This window comes from Lonchura striata, chromosome 8 (assembly GCF_046129695.1).
Source record: "Lonchura striata isolate bLonStr1 chromosome 8, bLonStr1.mat, whole genome shotgun sequence".
In the NCBI taxonomy this organism is placed as follows: Eukaryota; Metazoa; Chordata; class Aves; order Passeriformes; family Estrildidae; genus Lonchura; species Lonchura striata.
The window spans coordinates 127,842-144,639 of record NC_134610.1 but is presented as its reverse complement, the minus strand read 5'-3'; the positions used below and the strand labels follow the sequence as shown (position 1 = coordinate 144,639).

Genomic DNA, 16,798 nt, shown 5'->3' with positions numbered 1-16,798 from the left:
GAATCCCAGAAGGGTTTGGATGGGAAGGCACCTTTTTTTAAAGCTCATCCCGTTCCACCCCCTGCCATGGGCAGGGACACCTTCCACCATGCCAGGGTGCTCTAAGCCCTGTCCAGCCTGGCCTTGGACACTTCCATGGATCCGGGGGCAGCCACAGCTTCTCTGGGCAACCTGTGCTGGACAGCAGCTTTGAAAGGCAGAATGAAGTACAGCTGTGATTTTTGTGCTGCCCCCAACATTGTATTGCCTGGCAAATGTGCCTTTGAATTTTTTTTTTTTTTTTTTTTAAGGTTTTCTTGTTTGTTTTGTTTGCTTTTGTGTTTTTTTTGTTGTTGTTGTTGTTGTTGTTGTTTTGTTTTTGGGTTTTTTGGGAACTAAAAAGATACCTTGTGTTCCTGGAATGTTGCATTCTACCTCTGTTGTTTTCCCAGTTAGTCTGGATCCTCTGCTTACATTTTTTCCTTCACTTATTAGATGTCGTGGATATGCTGGCTGTTCTGATGGAGGGCAGTGATGGCTTAGATGAGGAAATTGTGTTCTCTTTAAATGAAGGCGTGATTATCCAGACATTTCCCTTCAGTGCTGTTGTCCCTGCTGCATTAGCAGCCAGGAATATGCTGTTGCTTCAGTCTGAAAACGGAACAGGTACAGTTTTTTTTTTTTATGTTTTATGTGTCGTTTCTAGCAGTGGAGTGAAAGTGGCATCATTTCTACTCTCTTGTAATAATTTTTTACCGTTTATAATTTTTTACCTTGAGGCATGTTATTACCTTCCCTGCAAGCAGAAGGAGGTGCAGATTGATGGTGTTTTGTGCTCAAGAGGGGCATTGAAGCTCTGTAGGTGCTTCTGCCCTAATTCCCTGACCCTGAAGAGAAGGGACACTGTCCCTGCATGGACAGTCTTGGTCTGGAAGTAGTTGGCCTCAGTAACACAGCGTTTTAAGGGCAGAGCATGGCGATCAGGAGAGGAAGGTGTTTCCCGTGCCTGTGGGCAGCTCTTCCCGAGATCAGGGAGAGGGGACTGCCTTGTTAAGTAGGAAATGGATGCGTTTCCCAAGGAAAACTTCAGAAATTAAGCTCCAGGGGCAAATACTGCGAGGTTCTACTACCTCCTTGAGGACAGCGTTAAAACCACAGGGGCATCAGCAGGGCTTGGAACAGGACTGGCCAACCGCAGAGCACCTCACGAAGCCCTCTCTGTGTATGTGGCAGTCGAGTAGCACCTGGGGGGTGCTGAAAGTCCCAGTTCTGACAGAAAATTCTGTTTAACTTGTACACGTTGGCTGGGTGTATCCCCCCAGTACAGCTCGGTTCTTCTCTGAGGCGGTGCCTGGCAGGGTGTCTCCCTGTAAAGAGACGGGCGTGTTTTTGGCACAAGACAGCGAAGGTGGATTGTTTGCTTCAGCAGGAGCTGATGATGTCTGGAGGGTTTTTCAGGTACCTCTGCAGTCAGGAGCACGTGTCTAGGTCACTGCGAACACTTTTTGATCTCGTTCAGTTCTTTTCTGCGTGAGGCTCTGTGGGCTGCTGGCAAGGCCCAAAGTAAGGAAGGTTGCCCCAGTGTCCGTGCTCATGTCAATAGTTTAATTTATTTGGCTTTTCTAGGAGCAGATGTCGTGGAGGACTTTGTTGCTGTTTTCACTGGCCTCCTGCACTCTCCGAGAGAGCCCCATTCTCCCTGCTTGACGTTCCAGCTCTGTGACAAAGCTGCTAAGTATCCTCAGCTCTACCAGTTTAACCGATACTATAGACTCTGGATGCCCAAGTAGTCCCAGGAACCTGTGGTATGGAATACCTGAAGTCACTGAATTCTTGAGCCAGTATTCCTATAAAATCCTCACAGTTGACAGAGGTTACATTTCCATCAGGAACAGCGTTTTTATTGAGGAGGTAATTCTGCATCCTTGTTGATCGTGCTGGGGACACACGTTTGCTCCAGGGCTTTTCTCTGATGACACAAGAGGTCTCTGTAGTGTTTGGGAGGCGATACCAGGCCTCAGGGCTCATACAGAGACTCCTCAGCAGGCACAGCAGAGCCTGGTGTGCGCTGTGGCCTCTGTTTACAGCGCCCAGAGTTCCCCCGGGTGGGTGGAGGATCACAGGCCCCTGGGCTGGGTTTGGTGAGTTTTTCTCAGTTCAGCAGTGTGAACACTCCAGATACCCCTGGGGACACTACTGGACAGCTCTGTTCTAGCAGGACTGCACGCCTGTGCTCCCAGAGCTTCAGTTCAGAGCTCATCTCAAACCAAAGGTGGCTGAAGAGACTTTTGTTTCATACTCATCACTGTTTTTCTCTTACGCTTTTTGTTTCGCTTTGAACAGTTTGAAAACCACAAGGAGGTCAGGCAAGAGCCTTCTGTGGCACCGGATTCTGTATTTGCTACTTTGCTGAAGGGAGCCTGGGAGAGAGGAAGCAGTACCTTCCTGGAAGATGGTGTTCAGACAAAGTGGAGAGACTTGGCTTCCCGGCTCCCCCCACCTGAGCAGCTTTTGTTGGGAGTAAAGCACGTGCTGCTGTACCTTAAACCTACAGTGGAGAACTTCAGCAGATAATACTGTAGTGATGCTTGGTTTACTTTATGGCACAAGTTACAAATGACTCAGCTGCTAAAACTTAGGTTCCAGTGCTGTAGCTCTTTTTCCTCGACTCGCCTCCGAGGGTACGCAGCACCATACAAAACTGCACCTAATTTGTAAACAAATGTCAGTTGTTCTGATTATTGAAGCTGGGCTTTATTCAGTTGTGTGTGCTGTGGCCAGGTCCTTTGTACAAATAGTATACGGAGGGTGGGGAAACCAGAACTGCACATTCCTTGTGATATGTATGGGATTTTGGGGGGGGTTAAATGAAAAGGAGATGCAAAATGAGGGAATTGCTTTTAGATGTAACTATTCTTGTCCTAAAGGAGCCATCAGCTCTGTCCCGAGAGTTGAGTTACAAGTGTGTGTTGAAAGAGCCGCAAGCCTTTAGGGGCTGCAATTTGTGTGCCCTGGAATGAGGTGCCCTGAGGAAATGTGTGAGCCGGAGGGAGCCGAGCTGTGGGAGTGGGCGAATGGAGGCGGGTGCGGGCGGGAATAGCCGAGCGTGGCCGAAAGTGGCCGGGAGGGCCCGTGGAGGCGAGTGGAGCCGAGCTGCGCCGAAGAGGCGAGTGGGGCCGAATGCGGTCGGAAATAGCCGAGCTTAGCCGAAAGTAACCGAAGCTGGCCGAGGAGCCGAGCGTAGCCGAGCGGCTCCGAGTACAGCCGAGGCGAGCCGAGCTTTGCCGAAGAGGCTAATCGAGCCGAATGCGGCTGGTAATAGCCGAGCGTGGCCCAAAGTAGCCGAAGCTGGCCGAGGAGCCGAGTCCAGCCGAACCGAGCCGAGCTCGGCCGAGCGCAGCAGCCCGGGCAGGGCGGGGCGCCGGGGCGGAGCCGGGGCGCTGGGAGGATCCCCTCCTGTCCCTCTCTCTACCGCTCCATCCTCCTCCCCGTATTCCCCTCAGTTACCTCTCTTTCCCCCGTTTCCGTGTCCCCCCCCAAACTCGGCTCCTTCCTGTCCTGTCCCTGCCCTGCTCCTCCGTTCCATTCCCCCTCTCTCCCTCCTCTGTTCACCGTCCCTCTTCCTCCCCTGCCGGCCTTTCCCTTCCCCGCCCGCTTTCCTCCGCAGCCCGTCCTCCCTCCCCGACCTTTCGCATGCCCCGCTCTCCCTCCTCTCTTCCCGTCGCCCCTTCGCTTCTTTCCCCCGCAGCCGCGGGGCTCGGGGCGCCGGAGAATAAAGCCCCGAGGGCCGGAGCCCGGCGCCCCCCGGGCCTTGCGGGAGTCCCCGCACGGGGCCGGAGGCTCTCGGCGGATCCCCCGCGCCGCTCGGACCCCGCCCCGGCGCTGCCGGACCTGCGGCTCCGCCGGCATCGCGCTGCGAGCGGCCCCCGCTCTGTGCCGTGCCGGCCGTGCCGCGTCCCCGCCGCCTCTGCCGCTCCCTCTTTCTGGCCCTGGCCCGCGACAGCGAGGCGGGGCAGGAGCTTCGAGCCTTCTGGGGGCTGCCCCCCCTTCCTTGTTGCGGCGGAGTCCCTTTCTGGGGGGATGGACGCGTGGGAAGGGCTGGAAGGGAGTGCTGGGCTGCTGTCCGGGGCAGTTGGACTCGTCCTGTGCCTTCTTCGGGAGTCAGGGTTAGGGGCTGAAGACTCGGGGCTCTGATGTCATTTGGGGCACCCCAAGGTCGCTAGGAGAGGGACGCACACTGCGGTGGGGGAGCGGGTGGGTGGCAGATGAGAGGGGGGGTCACGCTGGGTGCCGTCCCGCAGAGGGACCCAAAGCTACCCCAAAATTCCCAGGGAGGGGTGTGTGTAGAATACTAAAACCTGGCAAGTGTTTCGTTTTCACAGGTATTGGTAAAGAATAGGAAGCTATGGCTAAACTAATTTGAAAAGAAGCCCTCTCTCGATCCACTCATTTGTACCCAGGAATGTAGGAAACTCTGACTGTGGATGGGCAGTAGTTTTGAAAATCATGCCGTAGCCTTTTTCTCTAGGAACGAACCAAGCGAGTGCCCTGAAACCAGCGGAGCAGCTGCAGGGGCTAAATGGAACAGAAAGGGCTCCCCGGCACCTTTTGCCTCCGTTCTCTGCCATTCCTCAAAACGTGTCGCAGCCCCGGAAGAGGCGTTTGTCATTCCAGCCTGCCAAAATAAAGACCTGTAAAATCCTAGCTCTGCCTTTTGTTTAACGTGTTCTTACTTTCTATTTATGTCATCACAGAAAGCAAGGAAAGAAGAAATGTGACTGGTTCCCACTATTGCTCCATGCAGGCATTTTTAAAGGCTTCTGTACTTCTATCCTCTTTTTCCACTCCAAGCTTCATTTTTCCCCTCCTTTTTCGAGGTCTGCTGCTTTGGGTGTCCCAAGGAGGGCTGGGTTCCTCAGCAGGGGTCTTAGGAGTTGGTGCTGATTCTGCTTTTCCACAGATATATCAAAGTGTGCTACCAAAGTGACTATTTTCTCCAGGGGAAAGCTTTCTCTCAATGACCATCAATGCATGTATGTGTTTTAATCGTGTAACCAGATGGATTAAGAAAAGCTGACACCCGTAGCAGATTTCTGTTGGATCTGTGTCTGTGAGAAGTGCGCTGTGTGCTGGAGAGGGAGAGACGCTGTTGGAGAGTGGCAACAGCGGCAGGTGTGAGCTGTTAGGATGATGGGGGCTCAGAGCAGCCCCAGGTGTGAGCTGTGAGGATGATGAGGAGGGGGCGGCTCCTCCGAGGGCTGATTTAGGGGGTTTTCCTCACATCGCTTTTGCACGGAGCTGCTGGAGAAGAGGAGTTTATGGGGGGCTCCCGGGGCTGTCTCCTGGAAGGACGGTGAGTGCTTCGGACGGGGTCTGGGGGATCACCTGGATATGCACTTGGAGACGTGGAGCATTGCTCAAAGGAGGAGCCGAGGGACAAACCCTTGTGCCGAGAAGCAGTAGCCAAACAGGTGAGCCGGTGCGCCTTTGTAGTGGGGGCTTTTGTCCTTTCCCTTTGAAATTTCGTCATCCTGAGGTTGAAATGGAGGGGTCAGTCCTGTGGTCCCGCCTTTTAAGAGGTTTGGATTGAGGTAAAATTCTCCCTTTTACCATTATTTGAGGCAGGCCCCTTGTTTTCTGCTCTTCTAGGGGACGCAATTGAAGGGGGGGAGCGCACGTTTCTGTGCCCTCGTTGGGGTGAGGTGAGCGCTGGAGCGTGGCGTCACTGTCGGGCCTTCAGAGGAAGGGAGCTGCAGCCGTGGCAGCGCTGGCAGGGCGGGGATCGCGCTGTGCCGCTGCATTCGGGGCGCTTCTTCTGCCCCCGGCCCGGCAGCGAAGGGTCCGGCGCGGAGCCCTGGCGGCAGTGCCGGGGCTGGCCGGGGCGGAAGGGGAGCTGGGCGCGGCTGGGCTGCCGCGGGCCCGCCGGAGCCGCGCCGGTGCGAGCCGTGCGGAGCCGAGCGGAGCTTTGGCCGGGCCGGCGGGCGGGGGAGGCGGCGCGGGCGGCGCGCCCCGGCGCCGGCCGGTGCCGCCGCTCCGGGCGCGGGGCTCGGGCGCCGCCGGGGCCCCCCGGGCCCGGTGCCGGCCCCGCCGGGCCGGGGGCAGCGGGCGGGGGTCTGCCGGCGCGGCGCCGCCTCTGCCTGCCGGAGGATCCGCTTTCCTGCCGGAGCCGCGCTGCGCCCGGGGCCGGGAGCGCGGCTCCGCATCTTCCAGCCTCCCTCGCTGCGCTGCTTTTGAGGAATTTATGGGATCCTTTTCTTTTGTTCGTAGTTGCTGTAGGAGAAGGGCCATTGTTGAGGCGCGGCATGCGCTCCTCGCCGCGGCACTCCGAGCCGTGCTGGGCGGTGAGGGAAGAGAACGGGCGGCCGCTTTCCCCCGCAAGCTCTGCAGTTTCAGTTCGTGGCGCGCAGGGACAGACGAAGGCGACACGGGACTTGGGGGGGGAACGAGATGGTTTTATTCCATGAGCCCCAAGACCCCGGCGGGCGGGGGGGCAAAGGTTTTATACAGAACTCAGGAGGACGGGTGTAGGAACAGTAACCAATGAGGGAATAGCAGGGGAGGAGTTTAGGGCAGAACTAACATCTGGAAGCTGAGGAGGGGGCTAGAATGAATGACAGGGAAGGTTCTAGGGAAAGGGGCAGGGAAAGGGGGGTTGGGGGGGGGAAACAGATATTAAACAAATATCAAATGAAAGAAAAACACACCACCGCATCTCCCTCTTTTACTTTACAAAAAGAAGGAGAATTTTGTGGTTTAAGCAAATTAATAAAACATGCAAATAATATAAAATTATATGATAACATTGTAAATTACTTAAAGGACATGAAAGACACATTATTGCATTTATAGGGCAGGAAGAGTAGTAACAGCTTAAATTAGACACAAGACTGCACAAAACTTGCTGTTTTGCTGTTCTGAGTAACAATTTAAAATAATGTAAATAATGTAAATAATTGAAATAGAATGAAATAATTGACAGAAATTAAACTAAAAAATTTAATTAGAATGATTAAAATTACAACTATCTAATTTGAATAAAATAATTAAATGGAATTATTGGAATTAAATATAATAAAAAATCAACTAAATATAACTAATAAATTTTTAAATTTCGCAGCAATGCAGCAAGCCTGAAGCGATATAGTAGCTGAGTGATTCTTGTAGCAATAATGGTTAAACACAGCCTTTAAGTCAAAAAATATCAGAAAAGACTGAATTAATTATAATTACAACAAAACAACTTAATATAAAATCAAATTGTAACATTATATATTATTAAAAAAACATAAATTGAAAGACATTAAAAAATGATAAACTAATTGTGATTATAACATATGAAACATATAAAAACTTTATCTGGAATATATAAAATTGTCTTAAATGAGAGTCCAAATTAAGGGTACAAAGCACAGCAGGATTTGTGACTTCATCTGATTTAGAATTTGCTGCGTCGCGGCGTTTGCGATGTTCAGCTTCTTAAATTCTTAAAGCAGAGTCAGCGGATAACGGCGCTTGTTTTAAAGCAGAGTTAGCGGATAGCGATGTGGTTTGTTCAATTTGAATGTCCGTTTGAGAGGTGGGCATAATATCTTGAGTAATAATTAACTGGGATGGTATTTCTTTCTATAAAATATAACTCAACAAACAGATTATTCAAAAATAATCAAAAGCAAAAAGAGGAATTTGTAGTTAAATAAAAAGGAATATTGGGTAGGGTACATTAAGGAATAGGATAGGGGAATCAGACAATCACTTAATTAGTGATTGCCATGATTAACAGGGGGTATCGGTAAGGGGTGGACCGGGGCGCCGCCATTTCAGGGGGAAGACAAAATGACGGATCCTCAGTCCCGGGTTTCGGCTCCATTTCCTCGGGAGAAGATCCCTCCCGACCCTCCCCCCGGAGGACGAGCCCGAAGAAGGATGGGGAATATCCAACCCCGCCTCCCCCAACAGGGACTAGCCTCGTGCAGGGACGGTGCAGGGCTATTGGGGGAGAGATGGGACTGGCGGGAAACCAGGGGCGGAAAAGAAGGGTCAAGGCGGGAAATGGGTCCCGAGCGGCGTGGCCAGCGCCATCTTGAGAGGGGTGCCGGGCACACTGCACTTGGCCTGAGCAGTGTCCGGCAGGGCACTTGGGGCGGCTCGGCCACAGCAATCCCCAAGGGAGGATAGGAAAGGGTTTTAGGAAAGTCCGAGGGGATGGGGGCATAGGGAGCTTCACAGAAGCAAAAAGGGGAAATTTATAGGAGGGGGGGGGGGGGCCGCCCGACGCAGCTGGATGTCGGCGCAATGCGTGGGTGTAAAGGGCCCCTTTTAACAACTCTCCTATAGCTAACGTGTCGTCTTCTTAGCTGATCCCTACTGGTGTCTTTTCTACCCCCTCCGTCCAGCCCAGAATGGGGAGGGGAGGATAGAGAAGACAACTTTTTCGAGGAGAAGAAAAAGCGATCTAATCTAGGTCCCCACAGAAGACTAGGCGAAGGATAGCACTCAGTGCTAGCTTCTCCCAGAAAAAGAAAACCCACCCGCTTGCCAGGGACATGTACGGCTACAGCCCCAGTCTGGGCGCAGACGGGGGTTAAAACGCGAGAAAAAAAAAAGGTGGCAGACCCAGCCGCCCGTCGGGGCGACCCCCACCCCGTGTAGCCCACCTTACCTTGCAGGCTCGGACGGAGATGGCTTGAATCTTCTCCTCGACTCGATGGAAAAGTCGCGCTGAAAACTGGGGATGTTCCTTCCCGGTTTTGGCCCTTCCGGAAGCCTGGGTGTTCCCGTTAAACCAAGACTCGTCCCCGAAGCCTTGGTTTCGGCCACTATCAGCCTCCGGTGGTCTCGCTGCAGATGCTGACCGAGGAATGAACCTCTTCTCGGTCAGTCCCTCTTCAGGCTCCCCCGAGCCGCTGCCAAAACCGCCCTCTGTGTTCTCGGGTAAGTCTGCCCGCCAAAAAGCTCTGCAGCCCGGCTGCCCGTGCAGCGCGGCTGCTCCCGGGCGGGAAGATGGCGAGAACAAAGAGGTCCCGGAGCTTCAATCTTTCGCTCGGCGCTCAGCTCCTCTTAGCATCCGGCAGAGCTTTTACGGCCGTAGATGTTCCTCTTCCCTCCTTCTTCTTCTGTGAGGCGGGCGCCCCCACAAATTTGCCCGTTTTTTTTACAAGACGAAGGAGGGAACCATCCTCTCGCTACCATATGTTGAGGCGCGGCATGCGCTCCTCGCCGCGGCACTCCGAGCCGTGCTGGGCGGTGAGGGAAGAGAACGGGCGGCCGCTTTCCCCCGCAAGCTCTGCAGTTTCAGTTCGTGGCGCGCAGGGACAGACGAAGGCGACACGGGACTTGGGGGGGGAACGAGATGGTTTTATTCCATGAGCCCCAAGACCCCGGCGGGCGGGGGGGCAAAGGTTTTATACAGAACTCAGGAGGACGGGTGTAGGAACAGTAACCAATGAGGGAATAGCAGGGGAGGAGTTTAGGGCAGAACTAACATCTGGAAGCTGAGGAGGGGGCTAGAATGAATGACAGGGAAGGTTCTAGGGAAAGGGGCAGGGAAAGGGGGGTTGGGGGGGGGAAACAGATATTAAACAAATATCAAATGAAAGAAAAACACACCACCGCAGGCCATGGTGTTACTTTTTGGTTGTTACGGTTCTTGCTTCAGGTGCGCATGACAAGGGGGTTTTTTTTGATTGAGTGTTGTTGGATTTCTTTTTGATCCGTTCTTATGTTTCTAAAGAATGTGTTCTTAAAGGTTTACAATGGTTTTTATGGGTCGTAGCATGAAGTAGACGTTAGGTTTTTAATTCGTTTGTGAAGGCTTTTATTAGCATGAGCATATGTAGTGTTTGTTTTGGTGGGTTTGAGGTAGTGTCCTGTAGTTAATCAGTGAGTTTTTTTTTTAATATTGATTATTGCATTCTTGTTTATTATGTTATAGGGGTTTTATGCATTTGGCGTATTTGATTGCCGTGTATGTTTTATTGTTGCAGAGAGTTCGGGAGTTATTAAAATTGTTACATTTCTCTTTTGGCGACGTGTTTATTTCTAGGTGGTATTTGTGTTTTGATGGTTTGAGGCATAATGGGTTTATTGAGTTAGGAATAATTATTTTGTTGTTGTTAATATATATATTTTTTTTTTTTTAGTTTGATGTATTTGGTTGTTGTTTTTTTATTAGTTTTATTTTTGGGAACATGGGTCTATCTATGGTGGGTCCTTATGCGCAGTTATTTTATCTGGGTGGTGAATTTTTTTTCCTTCGTGGTTTCGATTTTTTAATATCTGTAATTATTTGGTGGGTTTTTTTAGTTCATTTTATAGAGCATTGGGTTCTCTTTATGAGTTAGTGTAGTGGTAGAGTTTTGGTTATTTTTTTTAGAAACGTTCGGGGTCTGTTGTATGATTTGCAGTATAGTAAGTTAGTTGGGTTTTTTTTTTTTTCATTTTAGTGGTTTTTGTGATTTGCTGTGTGGATTTCTATAGGTTGTTTTAAATGTTTGTTTCGTTTTTGTGATGTGATAAGAACTGTTAGTGAAAGGAGTGTAGTGTGGGTTTTTTTGCTGGTAGTTGGTTGGCTGGTGGAGCCTTTCTGAATTTTTTGGATGGTATTGGTGGGAATTTGATGCTGTTTGTTTTGGCATTTTATTTTTAGGAATTGGATTATAACTGCAAAGTTTTAACTATAACTCTAATGAAACAAAAGAAATGCATAAATATGAAAATGGAATATAAACCTTCAATTTTAAATATAAACGGAATACATATAAATAAAACATGTAACATAAATAATGTTATCCATTACTATTAGGTATTATATTGTTTGATATAGAGTATTTTATATGTATATATAAATACATATAAATAGAGATTATAAATACAAGCAAAATAACCATATAGAGTTGTATAATTAATTCGTGTGGATATATAAATATAAAAATTACAAAATAATAGAAATCAATGCAGTACATAATGCATATTTTACAGTACATGTGTTATTATAACGCATTATATGTCATAAATATTATATATCAAAATATAGTACCTCAATATATTGTGATAGAAGATATAAGTACTATTAAAAATAAAATATAGAAATATTTAAATATCGTTTAAAATAAAGGGGATTTTTATTTTCTATTTGGTAGTAGGTAGGGGTTTTATTACAAAAATTATAAATATAAATAAAATAAAATTAGAAATCTATGTGTAGAAATATATCCTAAATACATTAAGATCTATATAAAAATTCAGTGGTAAGTAAATATAAGTATTAGCAGTATGTACGAAATAGAGTTTAAATAATAATTTATCTATCTTGCTACCTTATAATATATATAATATATATTTATAAATACATCAGTGTAAAGTAGAAATACAAATGTGACTATAATGATGAAAAATTATATGAATAATCAAGTATTGCTTATAGACAGAGCTTTTTTTTTTAAATTTGGTTAGAGACGGGGCTTTAATAGAAAAAATATGAATATACATTTTATTTTGATATCGTTCTAAATATGGAAATATATATTCAATGTATACAGATATATATAAAAATATAAAAAAATAAAAATAAGTATTAGGAAGAGATAGGCTATAAATAACATCATACATCAATCTACATTTAAAATGTAAATTTGAATATAAATGCAAAAAATAGAGATAAACGTAAACGGAGCTTAAATAATGGGATTTTTTAAAAGATTTTGACTTGGATGGAGGCAGGGGTTTATTTTAAGCAATATAAACCTTCTAGAAATCTAAATCTAACTATAGAAATATATAAGCAATATATTAAGATATGTACTAAAATAGAATAAAATATAATAGAAATAAATGTAAGAAATTATAAAAATTCAGTTATACATCAATATACATTATAAATCCGAATGTGAATATAAATATGAAAAATATAAAAATAAAATACATTGAAATGCAGTTTAAAAGAAAAGGTTTTTTCTTTTGGTTCTTGTTGGGTTAGAGGCAAGGGGTTTTTTTTTTGTTGGCGTTCTTTTCCGCGCGGGATATTTTGGGGCATTTGCTACCGAGGATGTTCCGGAGGGGACGGCGCCCGTTCTTTTTGCCGCCTGCCCCGCCCGCGGCCCCGAGGCGAGCGGCGGCCCCCGGCGGTGGCGGGCGGCAGTGCTGCCGCCTTGTGGACAGAGGTGGGTACTACAGACACAGCCCGCGGGCGCCATCTTGGGAGTGGCTTGGCGCGGACTCGGCTTGACCTTCTCAAGAGGGTGCAAAAACGAGGACAAGAAAGTCGAGGACCCGTGTCTGTTTTCCACACTGCCTGAATTGCCCGCACCGCCGGCGCCCCCCTAGGGGATTTTCCGCGGCAGTTCTGGTGCCGTGCACACGGGCTGTGGGGTCAGCAGCACCGCGAGCCTGCGGGATTTTGGCACGAGCCGACAGGCATCGGCAAAACGCCTGTCTCCGTCAAGGTCCTCACGGGCCGCCATCTTGCGAGTGCTTGTCGCGCACTCTCTTGACAAGTGCTGCCGCCTTGTGGACAGAGGGTGGTACTGCAGCCCCCCAGCCAGCGCCCGGCAAAACCACCGAGACGGGGCGGGAGCGAGCGGCGAGTGGGGCGGTGTCTGTGAGTGAGGGGAGGGCTGAAGGCGGCTCAGCGGCGGCGAGGATGGCGGCGAGGGCAGCCCGGTGGGGCCGGTGCCGGCGGGCGGCGGAGGCGCGGTCGCAGCGCTCCCGGGCCGCGGCCGAGCGGCATCGGAGCAGGGCTGCGCCGCCTTTCCCGGCCCCGCGCCCCTCTCCAGACGCCGGGAGCGGCCGCGTGCCGGAAAATGCCGCCGGGGCGGCGGAGCGGGGCCCTGGCTCTGCCCGCCCCTCCTGCCGCCCTCCTTGGAATGGTTCGAGGCGTTATGGGTTTATTGAGGTAGGAATAATTATTTTGTTGTTGTTAATTTAATGTGGGGTTTTTTTTATTTGTTTGTTTTTGTCGTTTGATGTATTTGGTTTGTAGAGCAGGAACTGCAGACAGAATCCTGCAGAAGTAATATGGAATTTGTCCTCCCAAAACCCACCCGGCTTCAAACCACTTTCAGCACGTGGTCTTCCTTAGCAGCACATGGTTCCCCCATGCTTGAGAGGCGCTGCACTCTACTTTTCTCTCCACCTTTGCTGACAGATCCTGCTGAAGGCTGAGGACAAAGCCCTACCGCTACACGGACAAAGCAGCAGACCTGGTTCGGGAAGCCAGCGTGCTCCAGGTTGCTACAGGACTCTGATCAAACATCAGCATCCCCGTCTCTCACATTGATGGTATGTGGTAACCCCTTAAGAACAGAACTCCACGGCTTGGGGCTACCTTTTCTAACCCTAAGCAACAAACTGGGGATGGATAACTCTAGAGATCCTGTTATGTAAGGATCTCCAGGATTCAGCCCTCCATGTGTCCTTGGAATCAGCAGAGTTTCCACTTTACTCCCAGACGTAATTTTTGATGTGGTTGTGCCACTTTAACAGTATTTGAAATCTCTCTTCGTGTTCTTGCAGCAGCATTATTGAACTACAATGGAAATGTAGTCCTGCCTGAAGCTGTTCACAGAATCGTGGAATCCCAGAAGGGTTTGGATGGGAAGGCACCTTTTTTTAAAGCTCATCCCGTTCCACCCCCTGCCATGGGCAGGGACACCTTCCACCATGCCAGGGTGCTCTAAGCCCTGTCCAGCCTGGCCTTGGACACTTCCATGGATCCGGGGGCAGCCACAGCTTCTCTGGGCAACCTGTGCTGGACAGCAGCTTTGAAAGGCAGAATGAAGTACAGCTGTGATTTTTGTGCTGCCCCCAACATTGTATTGCCTGGCAAATGTGCCTTTGAATTTTTTTTTTTTTTTTTTTTTTTTAAGGTTTTCTTGTTTGTTTTGTTTGCTTTCGTTTTTTTTTTTTTTTTTTTTTTTTTTTTTGTTGTTGTTGTTGTTTTGTTTTTGGGTTTTTTTGGGAACTAAAAAGATACCTTGTGTTCCTGGAATGTTGCATTCTACCTCTGTTGTTTTCCCAGTTAGTCTGGATCCTCTGCTTACATTTTTTCCTTCACTTATTAGATGTCGTGGATATGCTGGCTGTTCTGATGGAGGGCAGTGATGGCTTAGATGAGGAAATTGTGTTCTCTTTAAATGAAGGCGTGATTATCCAGACATTTCCCTTCAGTGCTGTTGTCCCTGCTGCATTAGCAGCCAGGAATATGCTGTTGCTTCAGTCTGAAAACGGAACAGGTACAGTTTTTTTTTTTTATGTTTTATGTGTCGTTTCTAGCAGTGGAGTGAAAGTGGCATCATTTCTACTCTCTTGTAATAATTTTTTACCGTTTATAATTTTTTACCTTGAGGCATGTTATTACCTTCCCTGCAAGCAGAAGGAGGTGCAGATTGATGGTGTTTTGTGCTCAAGAGGGGCATTGAAGCTCTGTAGGTGCTTCTGCCCTAATTCCCTGACCCTGAAGAGAAGGGACACTGTCCCTGCATGGACAGTCTTGGTCTGGAAGTAGTTGGCCTCAGTAACACAGCGTTTTAAGGGCAGAGCATGGCGATCAGGAGAGGAAGGTGTTTCCCGTGCCTGTGGGCAGCTCTTCCCGAGATCAGGGAGAGGGGACTGCCTTGTTAAGTAGGAAATGGATGCGTTTCCCAAGGAAAACTTCAGAAATTAAGCTCCAGGGGCAAATACTGCGAGGTTCTACTACCTCCTTGAGGACAGCGTTAAAACCACAGGGGCATCAGCAGGGCTTGGAACAGGACTGGCCAACCGCAGAGCACCTCACGAAGCCCTCTCTGTGTATGTGGCAGTCGAGTAGCACCTGGGGGGTGCTGAAAGTCCCAGTTCTGACAGAAAATTCTGTTTAACTTGTACACGTTGGCTGGGTGTATCCCCCCAGTACAGCTCGGTTCTTCTCTGAGGCGGTGCCTGGCAGGGTGTCTCCCTGTAAAGAGACGGGCGTGTTTTTGGCACAAGACAGCGAAGGTGGATTGTTTGCTTCAGCAGGAGCTGATGATGTCTGGAGGGTTTTTCAGGTACCTCTGCAGTCAGGAGCACGTGTCTAGGTCACTGCGAACACTTTTTGATCTCGTTCAGTTCTTTTCTGCGTGAGGCTCTGTGGGCTGCTGGCAAGGCCCAAAGTAAGGAAGGTTGCCCCAGTGTCCGTGCTCATGTCAATAGTTTAATTTATTTGGCTTTTCTAGGAGCAGATGTCGTGGAGGACTTTGTTGCTGTTTTCACTGGCCTCCTGCACTCTCCGAGAGAGCCCCTTTCTCCCTGCTTGACGTTCCAGCTCTGTGACAAAGCTGCTAAGTATCCTCAGCTCTACCAGTTTAACCGATACTATAGACTCTGGATGCCCAAGTAGTCCCAGGAACCTGTGGTATGGAATACCTGAAGTCACTGAATTCTTGAGCCAGTATTCCTATAAAATCCTCACAGTTGACAGAGGTTACATTTCCATCAGGAACAGCGTTTTTATTGAGGAGGTAATTCTGCATCCTTGTTGATCGTGCTGGGGACACACGTTTGCTCCAGGGCTTTTCTCTGATGACACAAGAGGTCTCTGTGGTGTTTGGGAGGCGATACCAGGCCTCAGGGCTCATACAGAGACTCCTCAGCAGGCACAGCAGAGCCTGGTGTGCGCTGTGGCCTCTGTTTACAGTGCCCGGAGTTCCCCCGGGTGGGTGGAGGATCACAGGCCCCTGGGCTGGGTTTGGTGAGTTTTTCTCAGTTCAGCAGTGTGAACACTCCAGATACCCCTGGGGACACTACTGGACAGCTCTGTTCTAGCAGGACTGCACGCCTGTGCTCCCAGAGCTTCAGTTCAGAGCTCATCTCAAACCAAAGGTGGCTGAAGAGACTTTTGTTTCATACTCATCACTGTTTTTCTCTTACGCTTTTTGTTTCGCTTTGAACAGTTTGAAAACCACAAGGAGGTCAGGCAAGAGCCTTCTGTGGCACCGGATTCTGTATTTGCTACTTTGCTGAAGGGAGCCTGGGAGAGAGGAAGCAGTACCTTCCTGGAAGATGGTGTTCAGACAAAGTGGAGAGACTTGGCTTCCCGGCTCCCCCCACCTGAGCAGCTTTTGTTGGGAGTAAAGCACGTGCTGCTGTACCTTAAACCTACAGTGGAGAACTTCAGCAGATAATACTGTAGTGATGCTTGGTTTACTTTATGGCACAAGTTACAAATGACTCAGCTGCTAAAACTTAGGTTCCAGTGCTGTAGCTCTTTTTCCTCGACTCGCCTCCGAGGGTACGCAGCACCATACAAAACTGCACCTAATTTGTAAACAAATGTCAGTTGTTCTGATTATTGAAGCTGGGCTTTATTCAGTTGTGTGTGCTGTGGCCAGGTCCTTTGTACAAATAGTATACGGAGGGTGGGGAAACCAGAACTGCACATTCCTTGTGATATGTATGGGATTTTGGGGGGGGTTAAATGAAAAGGAGATGCAAAATGAGGGAATTGCTTTTAGATGTAACTATTCTTGTCCTAAAGGAGCCATCAGCTCTGTCCCGAGAGTTGAGTTACAAGTGTGTGTTGAAAGAGCCGCAAGCCTTTAGGGGCTGCAATTTGTGTGCCCTGGAATGAGGTGCCCTGAGGAAATGTGTGAGCCGGAGGGAGCCGAGCTGTGGGAGTGGGCGAATGGAGGCGGGTGCGGGCGGGAATAGCCGAGCGTGGCCGAAAGTGGCCGGGAGGGCCCGTGGAGGCGAGTGGAGCCGAGCTGCGCCGAAGAGGCGAGTGGGGCCGAATGCGGTCGGAAATAGCCGAGCTTAGCCGAAAGTAACCGAAGCTGGCCGAGGAGCCGAGCGTAGCCGAGCGGCTCCG

At 49.3% G+C, this 16,798-nt stretch overlaps 2 long non-coding RNA genes across 4 annotated transcripts; both read left to right on the top strand.

Moving 5' to 3' along the window:
- Nucleotides 1-1,684: 1,684 nt before the first annotated feature.
- On the top strand, nucleotides 1,685-2,868 carry LOC144246676 (uncharacterized). The gene is made up of 2 exons (XR_013340339.1): nucleotides 1,685-1,890; nucleotides 2,323-2,868. It is a non-coding gene; the product is annotated as an uncharacterized LOC144246676 (long non-coding RNA).
- Nucleotides 2,869-5,413: 2,545 nt separating this feature from the next.
- Nucleotides 5,414-16,430, top strand: LOC144246675 (uncharacterized). Of its 3 annotated transcripts, none has more exons than XR_013340337.1 (3): nucleotides 5,414-5,450; nucleotides 13,121-14,207; nucleotides 15,168-16,430. It is a non-coding gene; the product is annotated as an uncharacterized LOC144246675 (long non-coding RNA). The 3 variants fall into 3 exon arrangements; XR_013340338.1 differs by lacking the exon at nucleotides 5,414-5,450 and having other exon boundaries at nucleotides 12,743-14,207; nucleotides 15,168-15,452; nucleotides 15,885-16,430; XR_013340336.1 differs by lacking the exon at nucleotides 5,414-5,450 and having other exon boundaries at nucleotides 12,743-14,207.
- The last annotated feature ends 368 nt before the right edge of the window (nucleotides 16,431-16,798 follow it).